This window comes from Numida meleagris, chromosome 19 (genome assembly GCF_002078875.1).
Source record: "Numida meleagris isolate 19003 breed g44 Domestic line chromosome 19, NumMel1.0, whole genome shotgun sequence".
NCBI classification, from domain to species: Eukaryota; Metazoa; Chordata; class Aves; order Galliformes; family Numididae; genus Numida; species Numida meleagris.
This window is the reverse complement of record NC_034427.1, coordinates 3654768-3674972: the sequence shown is the minus strand read 5'-3', so window position 1 is coordinate 3674972 and position 20205 is coordinate 3654768. Positions and strand designations below refer to the sequence as shown.

Here is a 20205-nt window from a genome sequence, read left to right as displayed (position 1 = left end):
GGCGTAGGGAACTGGTAGCATCCCTGCACTGAGCCATCTCAGACCCGCAGCCTGCCAACAGGGCAGTTGTGAAAATGGAGATCAGGCCACAAACATCTGCTCTTCTTAAGAAGCGTGACCCTTCCCACAAGGAGAAGGTTACTCCCCCAGCCCCCTTTGGAATGCTACTGGGTCCCTCAAATGAAAGCGCACCGAAGAGCTCAGGACCCCTCAGCAACCTTGCAGTAAGCACCTTTTGTTCAAAGCCCAGAGCTGTTAATTAAAGACTGGTGATTAATGATTAAACTCCACGTGGTTCCTATCTCAGGCTTAAAAAGTCCTCAGGATGCTGACTTTGCTGAAGGTTTCAGTGTGAAGTTCTAGGATGTGAGGAGCTATTTATAGAGAAGTCCATCAGAGTGCTGAAAGGAAGTGCTCCTTCCACATAATTAAGAAGAAGAAAATACAATTTCCAAAAAGCATAAAGGTCAAATATTCAGATTAGGTAAATAAGCTATCTGCCTATATGAGCCGCAGCCAGAAATGAGAGACTATTTCTGCTTGGACTTTCCCCACCTGAGTGCATTCAGCTCTTGGACTCAGGTTTCTATCCTGAATATCCTCTCCCAGGGAGTTTGGAATTCATTGTCCATAAAGATCATGGATCCTCATGCCATATTGCATTCATGAATAACGAATACAAAGGATTTCTACATGCAGGGTCTGACACGTGGTTAAGAGCAGCGTTTATTCGGCCTGCTCGCACCCTGGCCTCTCAGTGCAACCAGCTCAGCCTGAGTGGCACGGGCTGTGGAAATGAAAGTTGGAGATCTCTGAGTCCTACACTGTTGTGAATGAACGCTTTTGGAAGCTTTGAAAACTGTTTGAAGTTTAAATAATTTTAAGACACTGGTAATATAAATAATTTGGGTTCCTAGCTTTTGGGCTTTGCTGACCCATTGCAGGCCAGGTTTCTTTCCTGATTATAAACTCTTTCTCTGACCACATTCAATTACAGAAGGTTGATTTTTCCTATGAATGTTTGGAAAAAACCTCTCTTCTTACAGAAATGTATATACTAGATCTTTCCCAAAGGCTAATAGCTCCTCATGGCACTGAATAGCCGAGCACCGTACCAAGTCATACAAATGTTTTCACAGCTCCTCATTTGCTTCAGTTCAGCAACTCACAAAATCTAGGAAACGATGGTTGGAAGGGCCCTCTGATCCCACCTGCTGCTCTGGAGCTGTTGCCAGCGTTAGGCCAGGGCAGGCCATGGTTTTGGTTCCACAAATAAGATGGGCCACTTCGTCCTGTGCTATACCTGTGCAGTTATTTCTTAATCAAAGGCAGCTATGCTGATCAAGCATGATTTGCCCTTCATAAACCCATGCTGATTTTTCTGATTCTCCCCTTGTCCTCTCAAGCCCATGGGTTTGAAATTCACCTTTGGGTGGATTCTCTCTGACCCCATAAATTCAAATACATCTGACTTCTCTGAGAAGTCCCTAAGCACCTGTTCCTCCACTTCTGCATTCCCTTTTCCTTCCCACCACGATTTTGACAAGAACTTCATGTACCTTTTCTTTGGTTTCATAGCAAACTGCAATTTTTTTTTTACAAAGGACATTGCAAGTCCCTTGCTCACCTCCATGGCATTAACTGTGAGAAAAGATTGCTGTGCAGAACTGCCCACACCGTGGCTCTTCTGATCAGCACTCAGAACAAAATCCTCTCTCTTGATTTTCTTGACAAAATTATTTTTACAATATATTTTGCAATGCTTTTGCTTTCCAATTTCATGGTCTTTCTACAAATATGGTTTATAAACCAGACCATAGCTTTTCCATATATTCCACATGTGCCTGTTTTGTATGCAGAAATATTTTTGGGTTTTGGCTGGTGACTGCTATCATTGGAGCTATGTGGTTTCAAAAATGTCTTCTTACGACTATCCTAGTAAAGGAGTGGCACTTCTACTTAGTCCATAATGTTACATGACTGGAATTCATTATATGGTTTTCTCTGCTTTGCTTTAGCTTGTGAAAGAATGCATTTGCAACACAGTGCCCCAGGCAGTTCATCAGCACCAGGGCTCAATCCCAGCATGACAGACATTACAGAGTCATGGAATATTCAGAGATTATATTAAGGTTACAGACACTATGTGTATATCCTTATCCATCCTAGTGATAGCTCTCCTGGCTCCACGATTAAGATAAAAAGTGCTTCCTGGAAAAAAAAAAAAAAAGAAAAAAAAAGATGCTGTTAGTGGTTAGTTAATGCAAGCCTTGAATACTAAAATGAGATGAGTAATATGTCTTTTGAAGTTTGGCTACACAGAGGGAGGGAAATCTCACATGTTGGTTTGACCTGGCTCAAAGCTTTAACCAACAAAAGGCCTAAAAAGACATGAAATAAAATAACGAGTCTAGATTAAAATGGTCATTTATGTTTAACCCAAGGTGTTATAGGTACAAAACTAGGCACAGGAAGATCCCCTCTCTTTCCAGTCCTCCAGGACATACGCACACTCCAAGGTCCTCACTGTATGGTGGAAAACAGAAGAATGAAAATGCAATCAAGCTGCTCATTTTTCAAGGTAGGTTTGACTTGAATTACTCCTGTTTCCAACAAATAGCACTGCACTGTCAACAGCATGATCTATGACCATTCTTTCTGTGGACGCTATGAAAGGACGGCAGGTTTCACAAGACTGAGGAAGAAGATGTGGCTCTAAACCTATGTTTCACTCAGACTGGGTGTCTTTGAGTAAGGTCCAGGAATGTCAAAATGAAGGTAACCCACAAGATGAAAGCATCTTAATGAGCAAGTCTGTAATATTTTGAGAGAGAAGATCTGCTACTACTATTGCAAAGATTCAGAGCTTGGCGTTACCTACAGAGCCAAAGAAAGCAAGCATGGGTTACACTAAAGATTTTAAACTGAATGTAAAAGAATAACACTTCAAATCAGACATATTCCAGTGGGCTGCCATTCTGAAGTAAATCCAGCAGCTCTTTGGAAATCAGTGGGTTACTCCTTGCTAAACTGAAAGGGAAGTTTTGCATGATGCTCTTAATAGTTGTAGCAGAACACAAACATCTGTGTCCAATTCCCCACTGATAGGGCCCTTAGTTACCACAACTGTAAACTACCTATTTCACAAGAAAGTTAGAAAGCCAGCATGAAAAGCCTTTTTGTGCTGACAAATGCCATTACAATGAAGTATCACCTAAACTCAAGTCTAGCCAATTCCCTTTGTTTCCAATTTTCACACACACCAAAGACTTAAGCAAAACAAGTCAGTAATGTGACAATGGAAGATAAATGTATAATGCATGAACACCAGAGGAAGAGAGTTAGAAAGCAATTGCAAGTACAACGAATAGGTCCGTTCCAGAATGGGAATAATTAGCCCTTTAATTAAACTTATCTTGCTGCTAGACAAGAGCAATGCTCAGCAACACCTGGCCTGGAATGTTCCTGTCTCTGCAGGCAGCAGATGGAGCACACAGACATGATCCACCTCCCTCCTACCAGGTCCACAGTTGCCTGTGCCAGCAATTAAGGTCTGGGACAATGTCTGAGTTATTGTGAATACTGCTAGATATTTCCTTATCCGATTTGTTCTCCGTAGGTAAAGCAGGACTTTTCTTGCTGCTGATAGTCCTCTCTTCCTTCCCCTCCTTTCTGCTGTTCTGAGACACACTCCTCTTTTCATCCTTGGCAACACAGAAATAAACTCGGATTTTGCAGCGACTTGCATGCAAGTATTTCTCAAGGACTTCAGCAGGGCTTTGCTGGAACAAACTCATCCAAGTGGCTGCCAGCGCAGTCCTGAAGGTGTTAACCTCTGAGTTAACTGCTTCTTTGACCCTTCGGTACACTGATGGGGAAATCATTGAGATGTCAGGCCTTGGGGGTCCTATCACATCCCTCCTGAAATCATTACAATTAATGACAGAAACGGGGCAGTTAAAAGCCTGTCTGTTTCTGTGACCTTACTCCAACAGCAGCCGGCCTGGGAGAAACAAAACATAGGAGCAAGTCAAGCAGCCTTAGCGAGATACATAACAGCATATTTAGTATCTAGTGATAACATTATTTCCATGTATCAGGACATCTAAACCCAGGCAAACTTCCATTTCCCATTACTGCATGGCAAATAGCTCCTTAATGTAACCATATGTCATATGAGAAAGTATCATCTTTTGTTTATATTAAATTTGCAACCTGATAAATCATTATGATATCTTTCATTTTCTCTTGTGAGAAACACAATGATCAATTGCTCACTACGTGTTTTCTCCTGGCAGCTCAGGCTTTTATTCACTTCTATCACATCAGGGATTCCTTTTCCGAGCTGAAGAATCCAAAGTTCACATCTCCACATAGTGTGACTAATTATTTGGTATATTTACATCACCTTTACTACCCTTTGCTCTACCTTTTCTATTCCCAACATGTACATGAGATAAGAGGACAAAAACATCACATTCTATTCAAACTGTACACACACCAAAGATTTCCACTTTGAGTTGATAAGAGAGACATTTCTGCAAAACTGCCTCCCAGATCTCTTTCCAGAATAGTAATATCTTACTCACAGCCCATGACTGAGCATACAAAGCTAGGATTTATTTTCCCCATTTCCTTTCCTTTTCATTGAACAACTTGAGATCTTAGCCACCTCTTCATCACTCACTCAGTATCCAGAAGTTTCCCAATTCTTTGCCCTGTGTAATGCAGTGGTTAATCTCAGCACCTTTTCAGTCCTCTCACTAGGAGCTGGCAGGGCTATCCGCTGACAAAACAGCTTTCACAAAACAAAACTTGCACTGAGTCAAAAACAGAAGGTCACATTTGAACTGAAAATTTCATGTAATGATTTTAATTTAATTGGCCTGGAGTTCATTGTGGGAGAAGCTCAGCAAACTGTAGAGCATACTGAAGTGTGGTGATGTGAGAATTTTAACCTAAAACCACTCAAATGTTAGGCCGTAGCTTACCTTGTACCAGGCAAAACCAATGCATGTTTCTCCTCCTAAAACATGCAACTTCAAAAGGCTTCCTCATTGTTTTGCAGCAAAAATGTGCATGAATAATCTTTCTAATTGATTCAGTTTTAATGAGTAATGTTCTTTATCTGAGCATTTAGTCAAGAACCAAATAAAAAATTCATCCAACACTCTTAGTATAATAGTTTTGCCTATCCCACATATCTACAGCATCCATCACAGCGGGACTTAGCAAGATTAAATGGCACAAGGAAAGCAGTTTCTGTGATTGCTATAGTACCATCAGCACACAGGGGACTCTTAAAGTCCTGAAAAGCCAAAACCTACTGTCTTTAAAATTTGGATTGCAAAACCAATGAGAAGAAAAAGAGTCCTGTAAGGATAGAAACACTGGGAAATGTAAGGCTTACAGTAATGCATTAGAGTTGGTTGAATAATAATAAAACTAGACTCATTAATATGTTCACAAATAAGCATGCCAGATTTCTGGGGTGACATTAATCATGGCTTGCAATTATTCACTTGAAAAATCAGCATGAGAAAACTGAACATGATGTTGCATCCATTTTAGTACACTTTCTTTCTGTGAAAATTCATACCGGAATTTAGTGACTACTATTCTCTTGTTAGGAAAGTTCTCTTATCCTACGCAGCGACATTGATTTGGAGTCTATTAGAACTAACCAAAAGAGAAAAAATAGTTTTCTCAAGGGAGCTTGTCCAATTCCAAGAAAAAAAAAAAGACATTTTAATACATTAGAATATTTACCACTAAACAGAAAAAAAGCAACCTTTTCAGTTTCTAACTGATTCTTCACAGGAAGCATTTTACTTGGAGCAATACAAATTTTTCAAGCGTGAGACAATCATTGACCATAAACAAGAGCGTAATGGCTAATAAAGCGATCTATAAGTTAACTGTGTCCATTTGTTAGAATATTCTTCTTTGTTATAGCCATTGTTTAAAAGAAGGAAAAGACAGATAAAGTAAAAGTAGAGAAAGGCTCTGCACACAAACTGGGCAGCTGGAGGGACGCAGCTGATTTTTATACTGAACTAAATTCACCATTTTGTTACTGGGAGGGAGATATTTGGAGTTTAGTTAATATTTGTGCATCAGCAGCTGCTAATATTGCACCCTAAAGCCCACGAACCCCAATAATGTCAATTCTCCAACACAAGCATCTAAAAATACAGTGTAGTTGGGGTCAGAAGTTGTTACATTTTAAGAGAGAAATGTATTTTTTTAAAGAACTAGCCAAAGGTGACTTTATTCACACAAAAAAAGGGGCAAAAACTCAAAACCTACTTCTTTCTTCCAAGTATTTCTGACAATTTCCTTGAACCATAATCCCTGTCAGTGGTGTATGGCCAACGTTTCTCAGGACACAAAAGGAGAGCCAGCTCCATGCTCTAGAAGTATTAGGTCCAAAATACCAGTTGTGATTCTGGACAGTCAGGTGACAAAAGCTGATACTGATCACCAAGCAGTACGGAGACCGTGGGGTGGAGGTCAGCAGACGGTCCTGTCTGAGAACAGGACACAGCTCTCACAAAAGCCTCTGCTGGATCGTGGATCCATTCCCAGTTTAGGCCTCACCTCCAGCCCCAGTCTCCTTGCAGCAATGCAGACATGCCACGAGAACAAATGTGCCTAAAACACAACCAAGGAGCAAAAGAGTAGAAGACCAGACATGGAGCTGATGTGAATATGGGCACAACAGCTCCAGTTGCAGCAAAAGGTCACCTCTGAGAGCAATGACTGGTTTGCCCATCTCCCGAGGATGAAATGGGGGCTTGTTCCCACTCCATGCCACATCTCCCTTCCTTCGGCTGCTAGAGCCTGCAGCAGAACCCAGCAGCCCAAGGAGACACTCTGTCCATAGCATCCACAATCTGGGCGCAATTAGAAACACAAATTGACCATTACGTCCTTTATTAATCTACTCTAATTTTTATGATGTGAAAACACCTAATTTCACTGCTTTGGCTACTGGCCCCGAACATAACAAGTTACATGGGACTTGTCTCATCAAAATATCATCATGTCTAAATAGAGGATCTGTCTGAACCACAGTGAAAATGAGTAATGATCACAATTATGGCCCGTATAACAGTCCAATAAAATCTAATTAAAATGATCCACATCCCATCTGCCAACAGCACATAAGCAACACCAGCCATAGGGGGGCAAAGGGGGAAGTAAATAACACTGTCTTCTTTTTTTAAAATACCAAATATTTCAAGATGAAAAAGCTACGTATATTTTATCACCAGCTCCAAACTGTGCTGCCAAAGGACTTCTGTGACAACTTTCTGTGATGACTTAGAGCAATTCCTCGCCCTAAAATTATGAGATATTTTGGGGGCTGCTCCTTGAGAGAACATCCCGTGAAGAAGTTCTCTCAAAGCAAACTTTTCAGCAAGTCTGTGCAGTTTGAGTCCCTAGGCATATTTTCAATTGAATTTAAGCCCTGAGAATCCTGGCTTTCAGTAGTTCTTAATGACATAAGTACATCTGTACAAAAAATGACTTTGGGGCATCATTCCACTGGTTGTTCTATTCTCAGGACAGCAGACAAAAATAGCACCATGTCTTATTTTCCTTACTTAGTGTATCTCCAAATTTGGAACCTCCCTGGGCTTTCTACAGCCAATAATAAATACAGTTCAAGTGACTTTCCACCTCCCTTTCTCAGGTATCTGTTCTCTGTTTTGAGCCTGTGCAGCTAATACTTTGCTTTCTGATTATATAAACTACAAAGTTACCAATAAGAAAAGTTGTCCATAGGCAAAACTGTATCACCTTACTACCTGAACAGAAAACATTTAGATTAACACCATGTTCCACTTACCTTGCTGAATGTTTAAGGGAACCAAAAACCAAAAGACAAAATACAGAAGTTTAGGGAAAAAAGGGTGCTGAAGTCAGATTTAGGATGGAAGCTAGAATATGTTTTCTCACTCAGAGGTGCTATGAAGTGCACTACAAAGCCATGACTGGAAAGAAACCAACGTGAGAGTAAAGAGGGAGCAAGCTGGAGACCAGGAAGAGTAGATGCTTCAGTGTGCTTGAGATATCTTTAGGAATGGTGAAGATTACAACCAAAGCAACACTCAGAGTTTGAATAGTTTTACATATATTGAAAAGAAGTGAAGTAAAGCTAGAGACAGTCCATCCTGAACTGCAGGCAACAAAAGCTCATGCTAGGTTTCAGCGTGTTTGTCTGACTGCAGCTTGAGCTTTGTTCCGAGAAACCAACCATTATTTCAGAGGGAGAAATCAGCTTTGGATCCAGCTGCTGTCTGGAACCCACCAAGCAACAGACCTAGAGAGTAGCAGCAAATCTGCTTTGCTTTAGCTGGGATATTCACCAATGCCAAAAGCTAGGATCACTCTTTCTGTACTTGTTTTTCTGTATTTGTGTTCTGTAACTGATAGATTGGTGGAAGAATGAAATTTTCTCCTTTTCTCCATAGTGTGGCTATTCTTTACAGTTGGCTTTGGCCTTGCAGGGTAGATGGTTCCTGGTGGTTTGAAATGCATGCTTGACCTGTTGCTGGCACCAGCATTCATCCAAGCATGGATAACAGTCTGCAGCATCCGTTCCTTAAAATTTAACCATTCTGAGCAGTTCTTTCTGCACAGATGCAAATAAATGGATGTGATTCAGTCTAGAAGTGGTGGGACCATTCCTTAGATCAGTGGGAACTCAGCTTTCACCCCACCTCAGGTGTATTCATTCAGAAGAAGTGTGCCTCATTACCATATAATCTTCCTAAACGTTTCTTGCAACCTCGGCCTGTTATCACTGATTTGAGAACCACAGCCCTGATGAGCTCCCTGACTGCTTGCTCCCAGGCTGTCTCTCTCCCAGGAGCACACTTGCTGTTGCTCATCCTCTGTTCTTCCTTCGCATCAACCACAACTGCACTCTGTATGCTAAATCCAAAAATATTGCTTTTATGCTTGAAGTTAAGAATGTTATATCTTGACATTTTATTCACCAATCAATTCATATATACAATCTCATAAATATTTCTATGTCAAGATACTAAAGCCATCCAAAATTTGAAGCTTCCTGAAGAGGAGGGGGTCCAAAATGAAAATGAATTTTCTTCTAGCTGAATTCACCAAAGATGCAGTCTATTCTGGCATAATCTACTATTAGTCTCTATTCATCTGCAAAATGTTTCTCTCCCAGTTGCCCCTCTACTGCAGGCATTTAGCACCTTACTGCTTATTTATGATATAGGTATGATCCATTTACATACTTCTTGGCCAACCCAAAGTAGTGCAATTTTCTTTTAAATGATGCAGAAGGCTTCACAGCTTTGCTTTTACTGTGCTTGCTCAAATCTCCATAACCCCTGACTGACAAAGAAGTTCAGGAATGCAGAGACACAACAGTGGTCTCCAGCATAAGTGTTTTGATAAAATGAAAGAGGGAAAATACATATTATACATATCACCTCTAGGAAACAGTAATCACAAAAGTTATTAAACATTCTGTCAAAGGCTCTGCAGACTCCTTTTCTCTTTTTTGGTTTTGTTAGCAATAAAGGCAGGTTGCTAATATTTGTCACTTTCAAATTCATAATTTACTTCTCAAAAGGCAGCAAAGATACATTATATTTTCATAAAAGACTATGAAGTTGTCCAATTTTCCAGAGCTGCAGGAGTACTGAAATGCTGTGCGGTGGCACAGGTCCTTTCATGCATTATGAATACAGTGATTTTACAATTCAAAGTGACAGTTCTCACCTTTCCCGTTGCCTGGCAGCACTGGGCAATGCTTTAGGAGACGCTGCATCTTTCAGCATCAGCAAATGCAAACCCCTTATGAAGGCAAAGGGACCAATGAGAGACTGATGGAGACACTCAAAATGCCATTACTGTGTTTGGGGAAGGGATTTGGTCCTTTTGTCCAAGAATTTCCACAAGTAGGAGCAGTAGTACTTCAGTGGTCTAAAAAATTTCATTGGAAATCACTGGGATCCAAGTTTTCACTGCTAACTCTGAGTTAGTAATCTACAGCAGAAGCAGGTAAATTTTATAAACTCTGCTGGTATATTTTGATGGCATAGGTGTGCAGGATTGGGCTACCCTAACTTCTATGGCCACAGCATCTTATCTTCAGGTTGCTCCATGAGTTACCATACCTTACAGATTAACATAATATCTTCGGTTCTCCCTGTTATAACAGGCTTTAATTGGCTTCTGGTGAGAACATTCCTATTGGCTTGGTCTCATGGAGTCTCTGGTGTAAAATTAAGAGTTGCATTCATAACACAGCTCTTTCTGGAGCTAGAATCCAGAACTCACCAGGCACCCTATTGCAATGAAATTTATATCAACTTAATATCCTTCAGACCTACATACAGTATATGCTTAAAACAAGCTGAAAAGGATTGCCAGTTTGCCTACTGTCTGTAATCAAGCTTCAGTCTTTTCCAGTTCTTGAAACAAAATCTTGCATCTGCACGCTCACTGAAGCCAGCTTTGCCTGACAGAGCAGAGAGCAGAATTTCATTTTTTCCAAGCTCAATATAGACATAGAGCACAGTTTCTTACTATACAGTAAACTCTGATTGGCTTGAGAAAGGTTTATTTAAATTCTTTTAGGGAAATTGGAGCCCATAGACACTGAGTTTGCTATCCATATACATGCCAAGAGACATGCCAAGCCTCATCACATCCTGCAAAAAAACCTCCCATTTGAAAATTAAAGACAGGTTCTGAAAGCTCTCTCTTCCTGAAGCATTGATTTTGCTACATAGTTAATTCCACAAGATTTGAAATTTTACTCTCTGCTTTAATATCCTCCTTTTCCTAAAGCCTTGAAAATGTCCACTGACAGCCATTTGTGATGTTCTTTTTCACTATAAATTAAATCTTATTCTCTGTTTTCTTCCCTCCCATTTTGAGAGAGCTTATTTCCAAAACTATACTTCATACACTAAAGAAACCTGAAATAATTCCAGATCTTAAGTCTGGTCAATATAAATATTTACTGATGAAAAAGTTCACAGTAAATGGGTGCACCTATAGAGAACAACAGCAAGCAAACAGCAAACATGTAGAATGGGCCATATGACATACATGCATAATGGGAGGGAAAGAAGAAGTGCCTTTATTTGCAAAACAAAAATCTGCATTTCCTATTGCACATGAAGGTCCCCACACTGCCATACAGAGAGGGCAGTGAATTATGTATCCTTCTATGGCCAAAACGATGGGGGGGCTACTACCATATGAAAAGGACTGGAAAGACCAAGCGAGCAAGGGAGACGGAAGGTTTGTTATATCAAATGAGATTCAATACTAACACAGCTCACTGCTACAGATCCTGAATCCAATATCTTACATGAGACGGATAATGACATAGTCAGTGGGAGGTCCTTCCAAGAAGGGGAAATCTACAGTTACATTCTTATATTTTTTATCCCTTTCTATCTTCAGCCTTTGCAGAAGAGATGGGATGTTTGTCTCATCTCTACTTTCATCACACACACACACATGAGAGACCAAAGCCAGAAATCCACATGAAAGTGGCTTTCTATCAGGACTTTGAGAATTCAGCTAGGAAGAGGAGGCGATGGTGTGTCCTCGGTCATAGTGCCTTCCAAATTAATTCAGGTATTAAATAAGCATTCGGGTGTAAAGGGCCAAATTCCCAGCTTGTGCAAATGATGCTAAAATAACTGAAGTCAAATTAATTCCACTGATTTGCTCCTAAATCCCCTAGTTTATTTCTGACACATCCACAAGCGACATTACAGACTGCCTCTGCATATTCATATGCACCTTTGCATATGAATAACAAATTCCCATTTTGAAAGAATCACAATAGCAGAGAGAAGATATCCTCAAGTCCTAATGAGCAGTGGTAAGATTACATAGGGAATTTTGATAGATATTAAAACAGGGCCTTTCGTGTTCCATGTTGGCTCACTGTGCATACAGCAAAAGCAAAGTAAGATGGCATTGCAATGATCATTAGCACAAGCTCGGCAACAGAAAGGCTCCAGTACTTCCCAGCACGGATCCAGTAGTACAGTAAATATGGCTAAAACGGTGGTTTACAAGTAGTTTCCAGGATGAGTGGATATACGTGTATATACTACATGTCAGTGGTTGGACTAGACGATCTTAGTGGTCTTTTCCAATCTTAACAATTCTATGATACTACGACATTAGGAGCTAACTTAGCTGTGTTCTTCTTACTGTATAAAAATAACCAGCTCTAATAGCTAAGTTGCATAACACAAAAGAGAAATTACTCATTTAAAGAAAAAAAATAAGATGAACTTTATCCTAATAAAGAAGAATGGCCACATTAACTGACCTGTAGCCAGAAGCAAGCTGAAACCCTTCCTTTTGATCAGTGCAGGCTTGTTTTAGTACAACATCCTGAATGTTTCTACTAATGTTGGTTTTACATTTGGCATTCCCAAAAAGCTGTACTGGGGTTGCTACTGCAGTAAGATATATCAGCACAAATATGTCTGCCCAGTGTCACATCAATACAAACAGGACTTCTGATGCTTGATTGCTGCTTTATGGGACTCTGCAGACACCATTGTGTGCAGAGCATAAATATTTATATGTGACGTGTTTGTGAATACGTGTGCGTACCCGGGACCAGCCAGGCCTAGTTAATCAGCTAGTTTGAAAACTTCATTTCTTTCAGATAAAAAAGAAAATTCTATTAACATATCAATAGCATATACATGCTGAGAGAGTGATTACCCCTCACATCTTCTGGATATCCAAGCACCCAGACCCGGCTCCATTAACGCCCTATCTTAAATATTCTGTCTCGGCATCTCTCATTTCTCTCCCACTCTTTCTTCAGACTTTCTTCTCTCTTATCTGCCATTCCTCTTTACCCTCTTCCATCTGTCTCATTTCTCCCCTTCCATTTCCCTTGTTCACCCATCTTTCCCTTCCATCATTCATCACTCCCTTGTCCTCCTTTCCCTTCCCCCTTTCTCTTTCCCCCTTCCCCTCCTGCTCTCCCTCTCCCACCCCGTTTCTCGCAGCCTCTCTTCGCTTGAAGTTTCCACCTTGTGGTTGTGTACTGCTGACTTCACATTTGCTGTGGTGTGAACTTCACATCTGTGAGTGGATGACAGGAAAGATTAATAACCCCGCGCTCCCCTTCTCCTTGACTGTGGGCCTATCTAATGAATAAATATATAAATAAATAACAGAGCTTAAAATCACTTAAATAGAGACCCAGAGCCTGGGAGAAAACAGCATTTTGCTGAATCTAGACTTTAAATTAAAAATAAAAACAGCAACAAAAAACCCTGCAACCTCTAATGATCTCTAGTTTACATACTCTGCATTTTTTTTCCCCGAAATACTTTATAAGGGAAAAAAGAAAAGTTAGAGGCAATGGAATGAGCCCTTTCTCCTGAGCCAATTAAAGGAAGAGTGGTTTAAAGGCAATGATATGGAAGATGTAGGAAATGTGTGGTAAGTCATCCAGACGCCCTGCAAAATGATGAGCTGTCACACGTGGCATCAGCACAGGAGCCATCAGGAATGACACGCTCTGCTGTAAGTGCTGGAACAAGGCAGCATCTCCATCCGTTGTCAGCTTCTCCATGCAAGACAAAAACTCTGCCTTTGGCTCCAGACCTGATCATACCACACACAGCAATTTGTCCACATAGGTGCTTCCCTTCACAGTTTAGGTTTGACTACTTTGGGGCCAATTCTTCATTTGTAAGTTGATCATTTGACTTAGTTAAGTCTTAAATAAGCCGGAGGTGGGCAGAGCTCGGAGCTCGGGCTGCAGCACGTCTTCAGTGTGGTTAGAGGGTGCAGAGCTCTTCCCGCTTCATCCCTCATTCCTCTTCCAGGCTGCAGAAAGCCTTAGCAAGATCTTCTGAGGGAAGGGGCATCCCGCCAGGGGTTCATGTGGGAGGTGTTTCACAGCAGCCTGCCCAGTCTGTGGCAGTAGGTCCACCTGACAGAGGTCACAACAGCAACATGTCCTGTGATGTCAAGCCGCTACCATCAGGAATGTGTGCAAAAATGCCATTACAAATCCCTCAGTTTGATGCAAGCGCATGCAGCAAAAGTGGATGCACAAAACGTAAGCATCCAGGGGAAGAGGGGAGAAATAATTCAGTTGTGAACTCCACTTTCTACTCTAAGGAAAAGTCTCACCAACTCCCATGAGGCTATTGCAGGAGCAAGAAGTGAGGAGCAGCCTTCAGGCACCCACCCAGACCCACTCTGCTGCCCTGGAGGAGGTCCAATCCCACCACAGGGGCAGGGGCTGCACTGGGACTGGAGGCAGCTGCTTCCATAGACAAGGGGGGAGCAGCACTAGTGGCTCTGGGCTTGGCTCGGGCCCAGCCCCAGGCATGGGAGCAACCAGCAGGCCGCTCTGCACTCACATCCTGCCCCAGCCCACAGGCAGCCCGCAGGCCTTGTGCTGCTGAGGCTGAGCTCTGACTGCTCTCAGAGAGGCAGCAGCAGCTTTCTCCATCCTAATACACCTCCAACTTTAGTTCTTCTCTCAAGAGTTTTTACTCACATGCAACCTGTCTTTTTTTTCTAAATGAAGAAAATACCCCTTCTCCCTGTTTTTAAGTATTACTTACTTTAAGTCTTGCTTTTCATAACTGATGAAGAAGAATCAAGGAAGGCATTCTGGTTGAATGCTAGACAAGCTCTCTTAGAAAAACTGCCCCTCATCTCATTACCTGCTGCCCCCAGCCCCAGGCATAGAATCACAGAATCACCAAGGCTGGAAAAGACCTCCAAGATCATCCAGTGCAACCGTCCACCTACCACCAATAGTTCCTCCCTAAACCATGTCCCTTAGTACAACACCTACACATTTCTCAAACACCTCCAGAGACGGTGACTCAACCACCTCCCTGGGCAGCCTATACCAGCACCCAGCTGCTCTTCCAGAGAATAAATTTTTCCCTGATATCCAACCTGAATAGATTGGGGGAATCCCCACATCAACACCTCTTGACTATGTGGGGTTTTTTTCACAAGTGTGGGGGAAGGAGAACAGAGGTAGGAATAGTCATGCTTATATACAGCCTCAAGAACCAAAAGGCGCTGTATGAAAGTCCTAACACAGCTATAATTCAACCTCTACTTCTCACAAGCGGGCACCCCCTGTTCACAGCGTTACTGCTTCCTGACCTGGCCTTGGTGAGCAGAGCCCTGGGTTACCCTTCAAGTGACACCGCATCAGCTACCAGCATCGCACCCCGTACCTCTCACAGCAGGCAAATCTGGTCATCCAAGCACCCACCTGGGTTACTGCGATAAAGGCTGTTAAACTATCTGTAAAAGATAACTTCTTAACTGTAATAATACTAATAATAACAACCCATGTGACAAACATAAGCCAACCTACCTTGTTTTATTGTGTTGAGGAGGTCAGCAGCTGCCCGTAACCTGCAGCCTTCCAAGAATCCAAGCACAGACAAACGGACACGGAGCACATCCCCGCTGACACGCGTACACCTGGGGGCTTTCACCACACAGATTTACCTGCTGAGTTCCCTACAGTCTCATGGGAAAACCCTTAGCGAAAAGATAGATATCCTGTCATCTTTTCATAAATATGCATGTATCGCACACATACACATTATTTAAATGGTAGTTTTAAAATTACTGTTGTTAATGAAGAAAAATCCTGGGCCTAATCCTGCACTTTTCACTTAGTAACGCACCCACGGCTGTGCCCTGCAGGACCAGGCTCAATGCACTTTATTTTAGAATTCTTTTCCTGCCTTCTAATTTTAAAATAAAGCAATTTTTCCCCCTTGAAATTTTGCAATATCCGTGAATAATAAACTGCTCCAAAATGACAGTGACCTTCAGGTTTTAAATTTGAAAAGAATTCTAGATGGGAGAAATAAATGCAGTGTAAATAACCACTGGGTAATTAAATTTATTTTTAAATAGCATCAAAGTTCAGAAGAAAGAGAATAACAAAGAATCTCTCCTACAGACAGGCACAAAGGCTGTGTCTGTATAATTAGTTATCTAGCAGTAACCAAAGTCTTTTTTATACGGATTGATTATTTTTGAGATTGCATCTTGCAAATCTGAACGAGAAATGCTTTTTGTGCAGTGTTCAAACATGAAGATGCCTTTGGTAACACTACAGGCTGAGGATCCCAAATAGATATTTAATTTAGATTGAGCAGGACACTTATGCCACGGCAAATAAATCAGTTTATTAATGAAAGTCTTTTCATTGATGTTGGGTGGCTATAATATCTATGGAATTGCTGTTAATCCAAAATAAATGTGTTTAATAATCAATTGATATTTGTTTATTGTGCAGTAATTGTCCTATTAGATCAGAATTAAATGCCTATTAGGACATGTTAAACTAAAGTGTAACTAAGACTTTTGAACAAGGGAATAATTAATAATTCTCTTGCTTCTTGAAAAGGAGTAACAAATTAATTGTCAAAATATTGTAATGTATGTTGTGAAACCCCATAAACGAGAACTTGGAATTGTTAAGAACAAAGAAGAGATAAATGTTCCTAAGAGCAGATTAAAAATTCTACATTATAATTATTACATTTAGTAGATTCTCTTTTGCTGGATTTTAATAACTCTAAAGTCTTTTTTTTTTTTTATGCTGTTTGATGCTTAGGAAAAGAAAAGAGAGGAAGGGAGATCGCAGTTTCCTCAGTTACTTGCAGAATCGCTGCTCTCGCTCTGACCGGGTTTTTCCTTCCAAAGGCAGTTCTGTACTATTGAAAATTCCAAAGTTTTTTTGCTTTTTGATTCTTTATAAAAGGAGATTTTCTTTCAAAGAAAAAAAAAAAACATTAGTTAACTCACTGGCTTTAATTGCAAACATATCCCTTCCCATGAGCACAGCGCTCGATCGAAACGCCAGCAATAAATGTGTGAAGGCATCCATCAGTTTCATGCTCCTGCTGTCAGTTTTTTTTATTATTATTTTTTCCCCAGAAGTTGCAAAACGCCGCCGTTCCCATCCTGGGGGCTGAGTCGGGCTCCGCTGCTTTCAGGGAGCGCGGGGTCACGCGCTGCAGGGAGCGGAGCGCCAGCACAGCCGTGCGGGAACACGGGAGCAGAAGCAGAGCCATGAGATCACGCAGCAGCTGGGGGACACGGCCTTGGGTTGGGGCTGGGGGGAGCAGAGCCCCTGCCTTCCTCTCACAGAAGGCAGGAGATGCTTGTCTGCTATTAGGAACATCTGAGCATCCTCAACGTAAAGGAGATGAACTCGTGTACCACCAAAGACACGCTGGGTTCCTGCATTGCCCCACTGCGCTCGGTGCACGCGGCCACAGCGCTGGTGTTTGGCAATAGGGCGCAGGGTGAGGAGGAGGCAGAGCGGCTCATTTCGACCTAACAATAGTTGTGCTTTATAGAGGAACCAAAAAGCTGGAGCAAAATGACGCCTTTCTTATTAGTTGCTGCTCAGGAAGCTGCAGCCTCGTCCACTCCCGACAATTCCCTCCGTGAGCCACATTCAGATCCTAACCTTGCTCTTTTCCTTAACACCTCGAAACAGAAGAAAAAATTAAGAAAAGGAATTCAGTGCGTTTCCAAGTTCTTTTAGACAGCCGTTGGGTTACAAAAAGAAATAATGCCCACCACTAAGCGCCCAGTAAAAAATAAAATAATAATCAAATCTTCCCTAGGCTTAGGAAGCCAAACCGAAACAAGCAGGGCTCTTCCACCCCCCCCCCCCTCACCATTTGTGAGGACTTTTAGCACAGGAGTCTCCTGGCAGGGATTTTCCTAGGGCCCACCAGTTTGGAGAACTCCGGGCTGAGAACACAGGACTCCAGGTTGTGGTTTTCTTGCCAGGACAGGAAGCACCGGGTGACCTCCCCATGTGCCAGCACAGAGAAACGGGGCTGAAACCTGCAGGAAAAGGATTAGTCTCGGAGTAGCCGGCGCGTAACGAATAGAGGGGCACATGCAAACATCAGTCCGTTCTAACAGATCGCAAATAGAAAGAGAATAATTTCTTAGAGCAAACCCTGCAGCTCTACCTCGGGCCGGGTTTACCTGCCACTGGAGCAATTGCAGCTCCCCGTAAAGTTGAAGGCAATTCCAGCACCAGGCTCATTGCTGAGCTCATCAGTGCGGGTAACACCGGAGACCCGCTGCTCTGGAAGCCTCTGCCGAGTGGTTCAGGTTTCTACTAAAAATGTGAACTTCTACAAATGAGAAACGTACATTTTCGGCAACTGATATTGCACACCCCGGCCCAGAAGCGTTTCATAAAGCCATCATAAAATGTTTGCTTTTGTCGGGTAAGTAATTAGCAAGCGATACACCGGGAGGCTGTCAGCTTCCACAATCTCATTGTCCTCTCTGCGTGCAAAAAATACATTTCTTGCCTCTTGAAACTGCGTGCAGGCACGCGGCTTACAACCCAACTCCAGCGAGACAGAGGAACCCTCTTGTCTGCACCATGGGGTCACAATTAAGCACTCGCACCCTGGCACAGCGCAGTCAGCCTGCAGCCGTCCGACTGCTCAGCACAGCTCCGGGGAAGGCAGCACCTCGCAGGAGAGCGCACACCCTGCGAGGAGGAGAAGCAGAGACAAGGGGAAGGAGGAAAAGCTCCCACTTCCCACGGCAGAATATTGAATTTTTCGTTTCGTTATAGATAGAATTTAGGATTTAAAACGCTTTTGTTTAACTGAAGAATCTGCTTTTTTTTTTTTTTTTCCCCCCTATTGCACCGCTGGTTTAAATTTTCCCAGCTGAGCGTTCATTGATCAGCAGGGACGAGGAGCACTCCAAAACATCATTTATTTCCTCACGCACAGCAGAAGGCCGGGGCTCGAGATCTGCATACAGACCTGGCGAGGGCTGAGCCCCCCCCACGCAGTCAGGTGTCATTTAGAAGAATGATCCGGTGAGCACCATCTCTGGGATTGCAGCCTCCCAGGAGACGGAAAAACGTCCCCGTTCCAGCCGTAAAGATAAAAATAAAAGTTCTGATCTTAAAAAAGCAAAAGTAAATACCTTCGGCTAGCGGCTGTACGTTACATTTTACAGTTACAACGTCGAGAACGTTTCCCATTTTAAAATGAAGGTAAAAAAATTAAACGGAGTGAAAAATTAATAAGAAATGTAATTTCAAGGTCTCCAAGCGGCTTTTTACCCGTGAATGCAGGCAGGCTCCTCCGGCAGCCCCAGAGCTCCATCGTGTGGCCCTGCTGCTCTGAGGCAGGCCAAAGAATTAGAAATAACAGTCATTTTGTTATTAAATCACTCTAAAATGCAATTCCTTTTGCTGGCATCCCACGCAGAAGCAAGGCAGAGAAGAAAAACGGCCAACAAACTGTTTTTCGCTCTATTTTTCTGTGCAATGTCATCTCCTTTTTGCTTAAGGAAAAATTCTCGACTTTTTCCTAACCCGCAGCCCATTGCAAGACCATTGCCAACAGCAGGACCTAAATTAAATAAATCTGTGGTCTGGAAGAGAAAGCTGCTGGGCTGAGGAGGGCACGTCATGGAGCAGGGAGGCCAGAAGCGCGCACGGAAGCCACTTTGGGGTTGTTTGCCGCGATTGCTTTGCTCTGCACAAGCACTCTCCTTAATTCTGAAAGCAAAGGGATATTTGGGCCAGACCTGGGTTCTGCAGTTCTCATCTGCTTCTGTTATTTACCATTTTATGGCCTTTGCAGCACGCCGTGAAGTGCTTCTGTATGGCAGCCACGGGGACAGCCTGCCTTGTCTTGTCCCCACACGGTTCCTTCTGCAGCACTTGTGGCCATGCCCTGCTGCCATGGGAAGCTCCAAGTGAACGTGTAGATGCTGTGGGGAAGAGAGGGAGGTGGCCAAAGAGAAATAAAAATTAGGGAGGCCCAAGTCATCCATCTGAGAGAGAAACACTTCCAGCTCTACCATCAAATGGGGCTGTTTCAACATCATGGCATGCAGTTATGCTGCGACTGAAGACCTTGCTTGGAGTTTACTCAGACACGGATAACACAGACAAATCTGCTACCACAGAATTTTGTCATATGATTTTGGTTTTTGTTTTCCTAAACCAGGAACAAATAAATCCCAGCTTAATCATTATTTTCCCACTCTGAAACAAGATCCTTCTTACGCACAATCTGTTTCCAACAGGATGCCATGCTCAAAATCCAGATCTGCACTTTGCATTCAGTGCAATCAAGGGGTGTCCCTGAAGATACA

The 20205-nt window shown here is 42.4% G+C and overlaps 1 protein-coding gene across 1 annotated transcript in view; it reads right to left on the bottom strand.

Annotated features, from left to right (window-relative positions):
• The window catches only part of DHX35 (DEAH-box helicase 35), a 68301-nt gene continuing 66760 nt past the window's right edge, over positions 18665-20205 (bottom strand). The window contains exon 28 of the transcript XR_002444322.1: positions 18665-19818. The gene's annotated coding sequence lies outside the window, so the exon portion shown is untranslated. The remainder of the gene's footprint in view (positions 19819-20205) is intronic.